This window comes from Ambystoma mexicanum, chromosome 4q (assembly GCF_040938575.1).
Source record: "Ambystoma mexicanum isolate Mex_15411 chromosome 4q, UKY_AmexF1_1, whole genome shotgun sequence".
Taxonomy (NCBI): domain Eukaryota; kingdom Metazoa; phylum Chordata; class Amphibia; order Caudata; family Ambystomatidae; genus Ambystoma; species Ambystoma mexicanum.
The window spans coordinates 950,813,208-950,828,474 of NC_090928.1; positions in this window are offsets into that span (position 1 = coordinate 950,813,208).

Consider the following 15,267-nt stretch of genomic DNA (forward strand, 5'->3'; position numbering starts at 1 on the left):
TCTCTCCTGCATCCTGGGAGGTCCCGGAGTCTATTAGTGTAGGGTGTTTGCGGGGCCGCCTCTGTGGTTGTGTCCTGAGTTATGTTGTCAATGTGCTGCCTCCTGCCCCTCTCATCTGGTGTTTTACATTCCCAGAACATTCCTGTGCCTTTTTGCGTTATGAAAAGCTTAGTTGGCCCCTTTCTTTCTACATTGCGATCCTCGCCGTCTCCATCTGTCTCTTCCTAATTGCTACCGAATCGGTCCGACTATGTCAATTTACGCAGAAGCGTACTGTTACTGTCTCAAGATCAATGTTCGCAAAGTCACACAAGATCTCCTCTTCCCTCCCACCCCCCAAATCTGGGGCATCAGTCCCTTTCGTATGCACCTTAGATGTACTTGTGCCATCCACTGTGCATCCGTTAGGGGCCTGTCTGTTCTGTTGCCTTTCCCGGTGGTCCTCTCCCCGGCTGTTCCTGTCCAGCTCCTCCCTTACCGCTTTGCTCACTCTTTGCTGTGCTCTCTAATCTTCGTCTCTCTGAGTTCGCTCTCTCCCTGCCCTAGCCAGTTTCAACTCCCTCACTCTTCCCTCCTCATAGTTATGTGTTTGGTCTAGGAATATCTTCTGCCTCCAAAATGCCATTTCCCTTTCAGCCTCATCCCCTTCATTCTCGTCTACTTCCATTTTCCTTGTCTCTGCTTGCACCTTGCTCCCTTCATCTGTCGTATTCCTCTCTATCAGCTCTCTCTGCTCCTTCTCCACCAATGCCAACTGTTCCTTCCTTTCCTGCTCCTTTTAATTCTATCCGTCTCACTAAAACATTCCTTTTCTCCTTTAGTTCTGCTATTCTCGCTTCTAACTCTGCTTCCTCTTCTTCCCGCAACTGCCCTTCCCTTGTTACGTGCGTTGACCTTCCTCTACATCCTTGTCCCAGCTCCAACTCCCGTATGGCCTTAGTTGCACCTTCTGCCTCTCCGGCAGTTACCCCCTGCAACTTCAAGAGCACCTGTGCTGCTACCCATTCGTCTGGACCTATTCCTGCAAATTCGTTTTTTGCCTGCCGCAACCCGCCCTCATCGAGGCCTGCCCTGACTGCCTCTGCCCTTGTCCCTTCTTGCAGGGCGTTGGAGGTGGCCACCTTTGGAGTGTATGGGGATGGTTTGTATGTGGGGTTTGAGTAACCGTCTGCTGCTGTCAACTCTCGAGGCTCCTTAACTTCTCTTAATTCTTACACCGGGTATAAGTCCCGCTCCTCCTCCTCCTGCGTCATCGGATGCAACGCTAGGAGGTGCGGGAGGCGGAGCGCAGGAGTCCTCTTCCCCCCTTTCCTTTTCCCCCTGTAAACTCATCCATGGATGGTGCTCCTGGAACATACGACATGGTTCAAATATCTCCATGCGGTTAGCTAATTTCTTACCCTTGTATGTGTTGTGTAAATAGGTCTGTAGTGATTGCAGCATGTCTTTGGAGAAACTGCTGCTAGGCACCCATGGCACGTTAATTTTCCATCCATACCTTTTGTCCATTTTTACGCTACATTTCACTATCCTATCCTTATAAATGGGCAGCGTTTTACAGAGAGGCTGGATGGGGGTTACTAATGTGTTGGTCACGTCGTACGATGTCCCCCTCTGTGGTACATCATAGTTCGTTTTGTAGGTTACTGACCTCTAATTGAGGATTTCGACTCTCCGCTGTCAGGACAGGGATACAAATTGCGTGGATTATACAGTTCAAGTTTACTTTATCACTATCTATGGACCTCCAACGGCCCCACACCTTGCGCAGCGTACTCTTTTACTGCTCTGCCTCCACCAGAGCTTCCGCTTGTCCTGCACACCCCCTTACTCACACGCAGGTGCCTTCCTTACACTGCCGCTCATGCACCTCTCTAGCAATCTTAGCACCGAGCAGCTAACCTCGTACCCGTTGATAACAGTGTCCTATGCAATGGCCTGTGGGTGACATCACCAAGCTATGAGTACATAAAACAAAGCAATTAGTGCGCACACAAGACAATAACCACTTCAATTCAATCCCACATTGATAACCCACAATTCTGATGCTTGTTAATCTGCTTAGAATCACATGCTGTGCATATGGTCTGGCATCCAGCGGTAACCGCGGAGTATTGCATCTTGTCTTTCGGGGACCGAAAGGGGACGTCAGCATAGGAGTGTCTGTAACACTAGCCCTATCGTGACGTGTGTAGTACCCAAAATCGCTCACGCGCCGAGGTCCCTCAGATTGTTTTTTTCCGCCCAGATAACTGGTCGCCCTAAGGCGAAGTTCTTACTAGAGACATTGTTTATCTTTACTGAATTTCGGTTTAATGCCCCGTTAAGTCACTTCACCTAATAAGAACATCTTTGACGAAGACTACGGAGGAATCGTCTACGGCTGTGGTCTCGGCGCCTAAGATCCGGAAGCCGGATTTCCACGTGGTTGGGCCCTCTGACCGACCTCTACAGTAGGGAGAGTGGGTTTGGGGTGGCCATATTCTTATTATGTCTTTCCTCCTTTCCACTTCTTTCCCTTTCGGTCTGGTCATCCTTCCCTTTTGCTATGGAAAGGACTATCTTTAGATTCTGCCCTAAGTATAGGGTCAGATATCCTTGGAAGGACGAGCACAGGACGTGTAACGCCTGTCACCCCCTAGAGCACGACGAAAAAAGCGGTGTTCGGCGTGCAAGCTCCTTAAGCCTAAAACCCTTAAGAATCGGCGTGTAAAGCGGTGGGCCGCATACAGCATGTCACGCATGGAGCCTCCCTCCCCTATCGCAAAACCAGCTGAAAGTGACGGGGGTGCTTCGGATGACCAATCGTCCAATGTACATGTTATAGACCTTGAGGTGGACACTTCTAGGTCCGCCACGCCCGTCCCCGACCCTTCCAGGCCCGACTCTGGTCTTGCTACAGGGACTACACCCGGCGACAAGGGCGTACATAAACATTGCACTAAACACACAACCCCTACGCCATCTTTGACGCCTTCGTCGAAAAAGGCGAAAGCGCCAACGGGTCCGTCGAAGAATTCGACGGTTCCCTCGAATCGTGTAGATCCAAAGCCTTCCCCGCATCCCCAACAGCGCATGACGACTGGGAAAATGAAAATTAATAAGGGCGCTACTCCCCAATCTACACGCGCCGAAGTTTTGGAGTCTGAAACTTTGACGATTTCCAAGGCCTCAATAGGCTCGAAAGTTACGACTAGGACTCTACCCGGCACTCCGACCGCTGGGCCTTCTGGAGCCGCGGTCGGCGTTTCGGCTACCGCTACATCATCGGAGGCTTTGTCTTACGACGATTCGGTTACTATCCGGAAGAGCATTGGTAGGATCGCAGCGGCGGTGGGCCTTATCCCAGTCCCGCAGAAAGTTATGGGCCAGGCCCCAGAAACATTTTCGACGGACTTGACCCGCGATTCAGATGCCTCTTACGTGGATAGTCAAGAGCCTCTCTCAGACAACCTGAGAAATTCCTCTCTACACCAAAGGGCGGAGAACGTTGTTTCTCCCCACCTAGGCCCTTTTAGGCCCTCGAAATGGACTACTGAAAGGTTTGAGGGATGTATGGATCGGCTGGAGCAGATATCAGTTCTGCTGACCAGCCTCCGCCGAAAAAGGCTCGGGTAGACCCTAACCTTCAAATACAAGATGTTCAGCCTCCAGTTTTCCAAAAGGAAGACGTGGCCCACATGGACACATACAGGGACATCTATACTGAAGAAGAGGAATACTCTTTTCTTGAAAATTATGAAGATCAACAAGAGACGACGGAGAACTGGGAGGAAACCCAGCAAGAAGGACAGGATCCTTGGTCACATCAAGATTAGGACTCTGATATTTTGTGCATCGATTCTCCTCCTTCAACTCCAGCTCGCCAGGCCTCCCCTGTGGATGACCAAATAGCTTTCAACACCATGTTGAAAAAAGCAGCAGAATTCTTCAAAATTGCCACTCAAGAGCTTTTGCCTGAGCAGGATTTTTTTAAGGACATTATTAAGGAAAAACCTCCGGCAAGTCAATCCATTCCCCTCCTTAACTCTGTTAAGAGGCGGATAGCTCCATCTTTAGTCACACCTGCCCAGACAAGGGCCGTGAACCCGAGAGTCAAAAAATTATTTCGGCCTTCTCCTTCCGACCCTCTATATATCAAGGGGCATGCCATCCCGGACTCACTGGTGGTGACCACTACTCGTAAGAGGGCAGAGGTACCCCTTGCCACTGGAGAATCACCTCCGGACAAGGAGTCTAAAAGATTGTATGCCCATGGCAAATGTGTCACGTCAGCAGCTGCATATACCATTCGGGTTGCTAATAATACTACGCTATTAGCAAGCTATGCCGATGTCCAATGGAACCTGCTCCAAGAAGGCCTTCAGGAGGTCCCGGAACCGGCCAGGACCAAGCTTCTCGCCATTGTTGCGGAAGGAAAACTGGTTAACCAGAATGTGGTTAAAAACATCCTGGATCCTGTGGAAACATCTGGCAGATCTTTTGCACAAGGGACTCTTCTGAAGAGACACGCATGGCTGCGTACATCGGGGTTTAGACCTGAAACTCAGGCCTCCCTCATTAATATGCCCATCGAAGAGTCAAACCTCTTTGGGAAAGCAGTTGATGAAGCGTTGGAGACAGCCAAGAAGCAGCATGAGACCTTAAAGTCTCTGCAACAAATTACACAAAATCCCTCTTCCCAGAGGGGTAGTAACTTTCGGCGGTCCTTTATCGAGGACAAGCTTGTGCCGGTCAAAAGAACTACGGCACGGGCAGCTTCAACAATAACCAAACATCTGGAAGCCCCGCTTACTATCCCTCAAGGGGTGAGAAACGCGGCAAGGGTGGAGGCAGAGGCCCCAATCCCAGAGGAACCATGGCGTCCGGTCAGAAATGACCACCAAGTCCAGGTCCTTTTCCATGCCTCCCCGGTCGGGGGCGATTAACATCTTTCCTCAAGGCATGGGAGGGGATAACTTCCGACCAGTGGGTTTTAAAGACGGTCGCCCACGGTTATTGCGTGGAATTCTCCCGACCTCCACAGTTCAGACCGCCACGCTCACAGCGCCTTTCACTGGACCATCTAAACATCCTGATTCAAGAGGCGGAAGCACTGCTGGGAAAGGACACCATAGAAGCCGTCCCTATTCTTCAGGTAAACAAGGGTATTTATTCAGTGTACTTCCTTGTACCCAAAAAGGATCTCAGCATGCGTCCTGTTCTAGATTTCCGCCCAGTGAACAAGTTCATAAAACCCCAGTAGATTCGCATGGTAACACTACAAGAAGTGATCCCATTGCTGAAACGGGGGGTCTTCATGGCAACATTGGATATGAAAGATGCATACTTTCATATTTCAATGTTGCCAGCGCACAGAAACCTGAGGTTCATGATCCAGGACAAACACTACCATTTCAAAGTACTCCCCTTCGGTATTGCCTCGGCGCCAAGGGTGTTTACCAAAGTCCTGGCAGTGGCAGCAGCACACCTGCGCAGACTATCAGTCCCAGTTTACCCCTACCTCGATGACGGGCTCATTACAGGGGACTCGTTCGACGCTTGTTTTTAGAACACCCAAAAAACAGTAGATCTCCTCTTCAGCCTGGGTTTTTCAATTAACGAAAAGAAGTCCAGCCTAGTCCCCAGCCAAGTAAAACAATTTCTGGGGGCACTAATTCGGACGGAAGATGGTCTTGTCTTCCCCTCCAGCGAGAGGGTTCAGAACATGCTCTCTCAGATTCCTCAATATGTAGCAAGTCGAGAGGTGACGGTACGCAAAGCCATGTGGTTGCAAGGATGATGGCATCATGTATACTTGGTTCCCCACGCGCGGCTGCGTATGCGTCCCATGCATGAGTGGCTCAACAGCCAGTGGTGTCAGGCCAGCGGACAATGGGAAGATCTGGTAGCTGTCTCGCCAGCCCTCGTTCTCTCTCTGCAGTGGTGGTCGAGGGAAAACCTCCTGAAGGGGAAAACCTTCACCATCCTTGCAGTGGAAGCCACTCTCACGACAGACGCATCTCACACGGGGTGGGGGGGCTCACCTGCTTCAGCAGACATCACACAGAGTGTGGTCCCCTCAAGTAGCGTCCAATCATATAAACTTACTGGAGCTATTAGCAGTGTTCAAAGCATTGAAAGCCTTTCAGGTACAACCGCAAGAGAAGACGCTGCTGATTATAACCGACAGCACTACAGCCATGTATTACCTGAACAAACGGGGGGGCACTCACTCTCCAGGGTAAGCTGTCCCAAAATAGTTGGATATGGGCTCTCAAACACAAGATGTTTTTGTTGTCCCAACTTGTTCCAGGGGAACTCAATCTTCTAGCAGATGTACTCAGCAGAGATTTTCCTCTGCCAGAAGAATAAGAATGGCGACTGCACGAAGATATTGTATCCAGCGTCTTCGCAGAATGGGGGTTCCGAGAGATCGACCTGTTTGCTACTCAGGAGAACGCCCAATGCCAAGACTACGCCTCCAGGTACCCCCAGAACCAGTCTAAGGGGAACGGTCTCTGGATAACTTGGTCGGGGAAATTTGTCTATGCTTTTCCCCAGACTCCCCATCTGTTACGCTCACCTGATATCCACGGGGACGCCACCCAGCCAGTTGGTCATTGGTGCCCTTCCCAATGATTCCCTGGTGTGGTCTCGGTGTCGATGGGATTCCGCCTGGAAATGAAGACTATATTAGGACTGGGCGACCAAGGTAAGTTTTCCCCCACCCCCCTTGTGTTTCCAGCCCCTCCAGGTTCTCTTCTCACCTGGTTGTCGGAATCGGTGGGCTCTCCGTCCTGCTCTCTGGGCAGGGGCGCGTTGTCTTTTGTGGGCGCGGGCGGTCCAGTTACTTCACGGACTGCTGCCCTTGTAGTGTCTTTCAGGTAGGTCTTATTGCGATTGATGGCGTCGTAATTCTTGCATGCCTTTTCTCTGTTCTAAATGTCTCTTTTTTGTATATCCCTAGGAGCGCGGCGTGTCCGCTTGGAGAACTGGATATGCTGATTCTTACCGGGAGATGATGGCGCGCTATAGTGATATGACGAGGTAAGGAGGCGCTTTGCGTAGCGCAGCGATGTCTTGTCCTCACTGACCTGTGCTTTTCTCTTTTTGCAGGTCGCAGTGAGTTCCCAGCACAGATGGAGTTCCGGAGGTCTGCCGGCCGAAAAGCAACCAACCAGGTAAGTCTTTAAGCGCTTTGTGGTTTTAACGTCTCCACTACCTCCTTTAATGATGTCTTTCTCCTTTTATCAGGTCCTTCGATCCGGGCGGTGAACTCCACCAACAGAACTGCCCAGGAGCTGCGAGCAGTGAAAGATGATGAATGCAGGTAAGATTCTGCTGCTAACAATGTTCTTGATTTTTCTACAGGTCCGGAATTCACCAGGCTCGTGAGAAAGCTGGACACAGTGAGCGTCACGTTGCTAGAAGCAAAGTAACGCGAAGCGTGTTGTCTTGTTCGGGTGTAGTTTAAATAGCCACTGTAAAGTAGTCCAGGTAAAGTAGTCCCTCAGCCACCACACCCAAAACACTACACCGCTTAGCTTGGTTCTAGGAATCAAGCTATGTGGATGCCTCCATGTTGGCTGAAAGCCTAAATAAAGTAGTTCCTCAAGCAGTCTTTCCTTACTTATGAGCCTGGTGCCAAAGGCCAAAGGTGCCAGGACTGGCCCCAAAAGGGCCTGAGAAGTGGATGCCGGGCTTTATTAGTGATCCGAGCCCTGATTCCACCTGGGCAATGGGCTTGCCAGTGGGGATCAGTGCTGAGGGTCGTGACAGCTTCTCAACAAGATAGTGCACAAGATGCACCAGGAACCAATTACCATGATACTAGTGGCCCCCCTGTGGGCCCGCCAACCCTGGTTCGCTCACCTGATGGAAATGTCCCTCTCCACACCAGTCAAGCTGCCCTGCCCGTACAACATTTTGTCTCAGGACAGGGGGGAACCCTACACCTGTGCCCCCAAACCTTGAATTTAGCAGCATGGCTCCTGAGATCATAAAGTTTGGACACTTACAACTCCCTCAGAGGTGCATGGACATACTCAGGGAAGCGAGGAAACCTAATACACGTTATTGCTACGCTAGCAAGTGGAAACGTTTCGTCATCTGGTGCAATTCCAGGGGTGTCAATCCTATCAATTGCTATGCCTCACACATTGTGTTGTATCTAACCCACCTGTTGGACTCTGGGTTAGTCTTTAATTCTCTAAAGGTTCATCTGGCTGCTTTGTCAGCCTGCACCACATCACAGCAAAAGGTATCATGGTGGAAGATACCAGTGATTAAAGCCTTTATGGAAGGCGTTAAGAGGATTTATCCTCCCATCTCTCACCCAGCCCCTGGATGGGATTTGAATGTGGTTTTAACCAGGCTCATGGGAGCTCCCTTCGAGCCTATGCATAAAGCAAGTCTGAAAGACCTGACTTATAAGACAGCCTTCCTAGTGGCTATCACTTCTATCAGAAGGGTTAGTGAACTACAGGCACTTTCTGTTTTAGACCCCTTTGTTACAGTCCACAAAGATAAAGTAGTTCTGCGCACACAACCCAGGTTTGCGCCTAAATTTATTTCGAAGTTCCATGTGAACCAGTCAATCGAACTACCCACTTTCTTCCAGAACCCTACTAACATGGCCGAAAGAAGCCTTCACACACTAGACGTGCGCAGGGCAGTCATGTTTTACCTGGAGAAAACTAAACCACTGAGAAAGACTAAACAATTCTTTGTTTCAGTGGCAGCTGGTAGAGAAGGGGATCCTGTCTCTAAATCAGCTATCTCAAGGTGGATTGTCAAATGCATCACACTATGTTACACTCTTGCGAAGAGAGTACTGCCCTTCAACCCTAGAGAACTTTCTACTCGAGGCACTGGGGCATCCATAGCATTCATTGCAAATGTTCCTCTTGAGTCCATTTGCAAAGCGGCAACCTGGAGTTCTGTACACACCTTTATAAAATGCTATTGCCTAGACACTCATTCTAGGTCTGATTCTCAGTTGGGACAAGCAGTACTAAGACATCTTTTCTCTACTGTTCCTTCTCACAACTCACCTCCAACTCCGGGTACTGCTCGCTAGTCTATGCACAGCATGTGATTCTAAGCAGATTAACAAGCATCAGAAGACATGCATTACTTACCGTAATAGCATTTCTGATGATTGTATCTGCTTGGATTCACATGCGCCCTCCCTACCGCCCCGCTCTGGGTGGAAGGAACATAGACGTCTTACTACTTTCTCTATTCATGTACTCACTCACTGTAGGCTTGGGCTCCCTCATGGCAGAAAAAATACAATCGGAGGGACCTTGGTGCGTGAGAGATTTTGGGTACTACACACGTCACGATAGGGATAGTGTTACAGACACGCCTATGCCGACGTCCCCTTTCGGTCCCCGAAAGACAAGGTGCAATACTCCGCGGTTACCACTGGATGTCGGACCATATGCACAGCATGTGAATCTAAGCAGATACAATCATCAGAAATGCTATTACGGTAAGTAATGCATGTCTTCCCACAGCTGTCTTCCCACCTCGCCCGGAGTGGAGTATACTTCATCAATTTGTCTCGTGATTATACTGCACCCATCGCGTCGCCTGACGTGCGATACATTCTCACCATGGAAATGTAACCAGTTATTGCACCTTCCGCAATCTAAAACAGCTCCTGCTAGCTTTTACGGGAATACGATATCTATTCACTGAACTAGAATGTTCAACTCCTAGGAAAACCACACCCCTATACATATGTTCACTGTCCAGACCTGTCGGGTATCAACCCCTGCTTTATTCGGGAGCCTGTTGCCCCACAACCGAAACACTCACTAAACGCAGAAAAGGGACTTCCACTGCTCCAATCCCTACAGCCGCACACGTGCTGAACAATACCTCTTTACCAACAACAATGACAATGGTACATTACCCTTGTTCTTATTTACGCATCCCCCCACCCACACAATAGTTGGTTGCTGGTTGTGTGGACCACACTGACTTTAGTTCTACGTCTGCCAGTGCCGCTCGGCCGCTGACTCTCTGCCCTCGTGTCGTCTCGTCTCCTCTGGACAACTCGCCAATCGCGGGTGGGATGATTTTTGAAGTCGGCTCCCGACGACCAATCTCCGGTTGCGCAATCCGGTTCTCTCGCAATTCCTGCGAGGGTCCTGAAGTCCTCCGAGGTCCAACGGCAGAGGGGGCCACAACTGGCCGAGCTGACTTCACAAACAATCTCGGTGGGACCTCCAACTCCTTAGGGGTTAATCCGGGGGCTGGCAGAGCCGTACCTGGGGTCTGCGGAACTCCGGTTAACGGAAGGCCCCAACTCCTCCTCCTTGTCCCAAAGAAGTCGAGGTCCACACAAGCAGCAAGCGGTGCTGCCGTTTAATAGAGTAAACAAACAGGGATCATGTACATGGATCAATCCACGCAAAATCACAATCGTACTGTCTCGCAGGCCAGTTTTATATACAAGTGACGTTACTATCTGCGTCACTCAAGTTCCATCCCCAAACCTAACACCACAGAGGATTGGCTCCCTGAGTGGTAGCTCCCTTATGGGAACGTATAGTGTGCAATGTTAGGGGAGGCCGCTGGGTCAGATGGTGTGCTTGGATCATCCCTAAAAATTGCTACTCTAAGAATGTTACATTGGTGAACCCTGTGATTGGCTGGTGATTCCCACCACCTGCCCCTAGCGCCCAGGGTTCTGATTGGTCAGGCCGAGGGCCCCCAAGCATAGGACCAACTCTGTTCCCAGCCCGCAAGATACCTTGGCCATGTATTCTGTGTATCAACAATGTGTGACTGTGATAGTTAGTAACAATGGTGTGTATACTACTGCCATGAGAGCGTTCCATTCCCAGCGTATAACGTTGCTGATATGTTTCGATTTGTTGCAAGCTCGGTTTTAGGTCTGAGGCTGCTGTGCTTTCCCATCTTGTAGGTTAGGCATCAAATCAGTTTCAGTCGGGTCACGCGCGAGGCGACCGTGTGTGAGGCTCAATTACTTTGCTTTGTTTTGTATTTTCCATGGACGAGTCCCTATTGGAGCCTGTATCACCTTGGCTAGGTGTGTGGGGAATGTCATTTGCAACATCGTGGCCTTGGCTGCCGTTGCGTCTGCCATGGCGATTCTGCTTGCACAGTATCTCGCTGCTTGAGGTTTCTGTGAGATGATCTTGGCTTGCTGGATTTTCCTAAGGCCTACTCTGGCTCTGAATATGTGTCCTGCATCGTGTCCATAGGTTAAGGTGAGTCCTGGTCGGTCAGGTCCCTTGAGTCCTCCTGTCCATCCATAGGGTTAATAGCACGTAGCATCTGCAAGCATGTACACAATCTCTTCTGTCATCTTGCGTTACTGCAGTGCTGCAGTGCTGTAGTGGCCTCTGTGGCAAAATAATAAATGTGCAGACAGTATGTATGTGTTACGGTCGTCTATCTCATAGAACTGTATGCATGTATTCTTCGTGTAGGTTGGTGTGTGAATGTCCCGAATGTGCGGAGTGCACGTGTGCTTCCTGTCTAACGTAACTATGTCGACATGGCATCTCTAACGACTTGCAGCATGGCTTTTGTGGTGTTGCTAGTCGATGCTGTGCATGTAGTCGTCTCCAGCTTGGTCTTGTCCCTCCTCGCTCACTTTGGGGAGGGTTCGTACCACCGAAGGGTTGTATGGTCTTCTGGCCGGGTATCTTTTGTGGTACGTGCCGACGGTAGGAGCAGTGGGGATTGGTGCGAACCCATACGGTGGTGGTTGTTTTGTCGTGGATACTTCTTCCGGTTGGGGGGTCCATCGGGAGGGAGGGTACATTCAGATTTTCCCTCTGCACTTTGCAGCTCCCGGTACATAGCCTCTCTGAAGTGGAATTCCATCATTTATCCCTTGTGGGAGGCCGAATATCCATGTTTGGTGAGGAATGGAGAAATGTCTGCTTGGACGCCTACACCTTACATGTCACCAGCAGGGATACTGTCTTCCTTTTGCCTCTTGCCCTCCAGAAAACTGCTCTTGTCCCCCAACCCTTACCTCCGGAACCTCTCTTGCTGGAAGAGATCCGTCAGCTTCTGGCCATAGAGATTGTACCTTGCTCGGAATGGGGCAGTGTTTGGTACTCAACATGCCTTCTCGTGCTGAAGGACAGAAATCTGAGACCCATCCTGGATCTGCAGCTTCTGAACTTGTATTTGCGCAGATACAAGTTCAAGATGCTCACTCTGGCCCAGATCCTCCAGACCCTGGACGTTAACGACTGGCTAGTTTCCCTGGATCAACAGGATGCTTACTTCCATGTGCTAATCCACAAGAAACACAGAAAGTACATGACATTCAAAGTGGCGAACCATCATTTCCATTTCAAAGTCCTCCATTTCAGCCTTTCTTCTGCACCCAGGGTTTTCACCAAGCTGCTAGCAGTAGTGGTGGCTCGCCTCAGGAGGGAAGGTCCCTACCTGGACGACTAGCTCGTCTAAGCCTACTCACCAGATCTAACGTCTGCACACCTGTACCGGACATGCAGCCTATTTCACAGCTTGGACTTTTCCATGAACTTCAAGAAGTCTCTGGTTTTGCTGTCCCAGTCCCTTTAATTTATCGCTGCAGTCTTGGACACTCGCTTGGGTCAGGGTTTTCCCACTCAAGCAAAGAATGGCAAACATCTTCAGGATGGTAACTTGGTTTTAGTTTCTACTCAATTGGCGCTTGTGCTGAAATTAATATACGAAAACTTCTTGTCCCCAATTTCCCGATGAGTTCACTGTGTGTAACATAGTAAAGTCTCAAGGTGTAGTTTCGACCGTACAGATCTTTATCAAGGCTGGTGGGCGTCTTTAGTCGCTTGTATTGGGGTTGGAGCGTACTCTGATCTGACGGGTAACTGAGACAGACTAACACAGCCTGATCACAGGTACTATCTTTGACTACCAGGAGCCTGGGTTTTAAACCGCCGCTCACCCAACAACCTAGGACACTGTTGGGCTCCCAAGATAACTATCTTTGCTCCAAACCCAATCCAAGCGACGACACACCCACCAGCCTTGATAAAGACCTGTACTGTCGAAACACGTGTGAGCACCACCTGTTAAACAATGTAAACTACACCTTGAGATTTTACTATGTTAAACACAGTGAACTAACCAGGAAATTGATTTAATCAAATAAAAACCAATTAGAAACAATTAATTTTGTTGACTCTACTGGCCTACTCACCTGAGTGGGGACAAGAAATGTTTGTATATTAATTTCAGCACAAGCGCCAATTGAGTAGAAACTAAAACCACGTTACTAGGACATACATAATAGGCACCACGAGCACGGGCCTTCCAGTTTCTACTTACTGGCTGCCAGTGCATTTGAAATTTGAGACAAAAGGCGCAGCAACCCACAGTTCCGAGTGCTCTATAAACCCCTACTTGTACACACATCTTCAGGATGACCCAGGTTTTTCAACCTCCGACCACAGTTCCAGCCTTCGCTTTTCTGCGCTTGATGGGTCTTATGTCAGAATGCATCTTGGTAGTGCCAGAGGCCAGTCTGCGCATGAGGTTGCTACAGTGGCTCCTGAGCTCACAGTTTCAGGGACAAAATTCATACCTTCTACTGTTCTCAGTGTGTGTCCGGATACCTACGATGGTGGCCCATGAACAACAACCTCTAGAAGGGGTTGCTTTTTCAACAACTCTGGCCACAAGTGACTCTAGTCAGCAATGAGCGTCTGAAGGGCTGGGGTGCTCCCTCCAAGACCTTATGCTAAGCAGACTGTGGTCACCATCGGAGTGCTGGGAGCACATCAATCTGCTGGAGCTGAGGGCGATCAGGCTGCGCCTGGTGGCTTTCCTCCCCTTTGAAGGGAAAGACAGTACTGGTCCTGACAATACTGTAGCAATGCATTATCTCAACAAGAGGGGTGTCGTTGGCTCCTTGCCTCTGGGCAGACAAGCAATGCGATTGTGGTTCTGGGCTCTGAAGAACAGCGTATCTCTGTCTGCGGCCCATCTGGATGGCAAAGTGAACTTTCTCATGAACACATTGAGCAGACAGTCATCAGCCTCCCATTATTGGGATCTCTGCCAGGAAGTTCTTGATAAGATGTTCTGCCTGTCTGGTACTCCCTAGGGGGACCTATTTGCTTCCAGTGTGAACAGGAAGTGCATGTGGTTCCGCTCCAGGGAATTCCCTTATCAGGAAGCTTTGGGCGATGCCTTGATGGTCCAAAGGGGCTTTGACCTGCTCTATGCTTTTCCGCCAATCCCAGTCATTCCACTGGTTCTCAAGAGGCTGTGTCTGTTTGGGTCCAAGATGATATTGATTGCTCCAGACTGGGCCTGGAGAAGGAGGTACCCAGACGTGCTGAACATGGCTATCTGCCATCCCTTGCATCTTCTGCACAGGGCGGACCTCCTCTCTCACTCGGGGGGAGGGTCCTGCCCTTGAACCCCCACAGACTGAACCTTCACAACTGGCTGCTGAAATGCTGAGGTATAGGGAGTGGGATTTGTTGGAGGATATTCCGTATGTGCCCCTATTGGCTAAGAAGACCCACCACCAAATCCATTTATGCCTGCAGGTGGCCGGTGCCAGCAGAGGGATTTGGGCCCTTCTACTTGCTCCACTTCCTCTGTTGTGGAATTCCTTCTGTCTTTGGCCCGGAAGAGCTTACAGATTGGTACAGTGAAGGGATATCTTGCGGCCATTTCATTCCTCAGAACCCCGGAGTGGTGCTCCATTTTCCACAATCCCCTCCGTTCAATTCTTGAGGGGTCTTCCCAATTTGTTTCCCCAATGCCAGTTTGTTCTGGCGTGGGATTTACATTTACTGTTGACCTTTTTAATTGGCACTCCATTTGAACCCCTTCATTCCTCTTTAAGACTGCTCACCCTTAAGGTGTTTTCCTGTTTGCCGTCGCTTCCTCTAGATGGGTGAGTGAGTTCCAGGCTCTGTCTGTTAATCCTCCCTACTTGTTTTTCTCCAAGGGAAAGGGGACATTGAGAGTTTGACCCTCCTTTTTCCGAAAATGGTCTCTGATTTACATCTCTCTCAAAAGATCCATCTACCCATATTCTTTCTTCCACCTCATCCATCCAAGGTAGTGGAGTGTTTCCATCAACTGGATCCTGTGTGGTCCCTGAAGTTCTACTTCTCTTGGACAAGGGAGGACAGGACTGATGACCAACTTTTTGTGCCTTAAATGCAAGGGCTATTACCAAACAGATTGTCTCGATGGATCATTCTCTGCATTGAGGAATGCTACGATCTGGCCGACAAGGAGGTCCCTTAGGGTGTCATGGCTCAC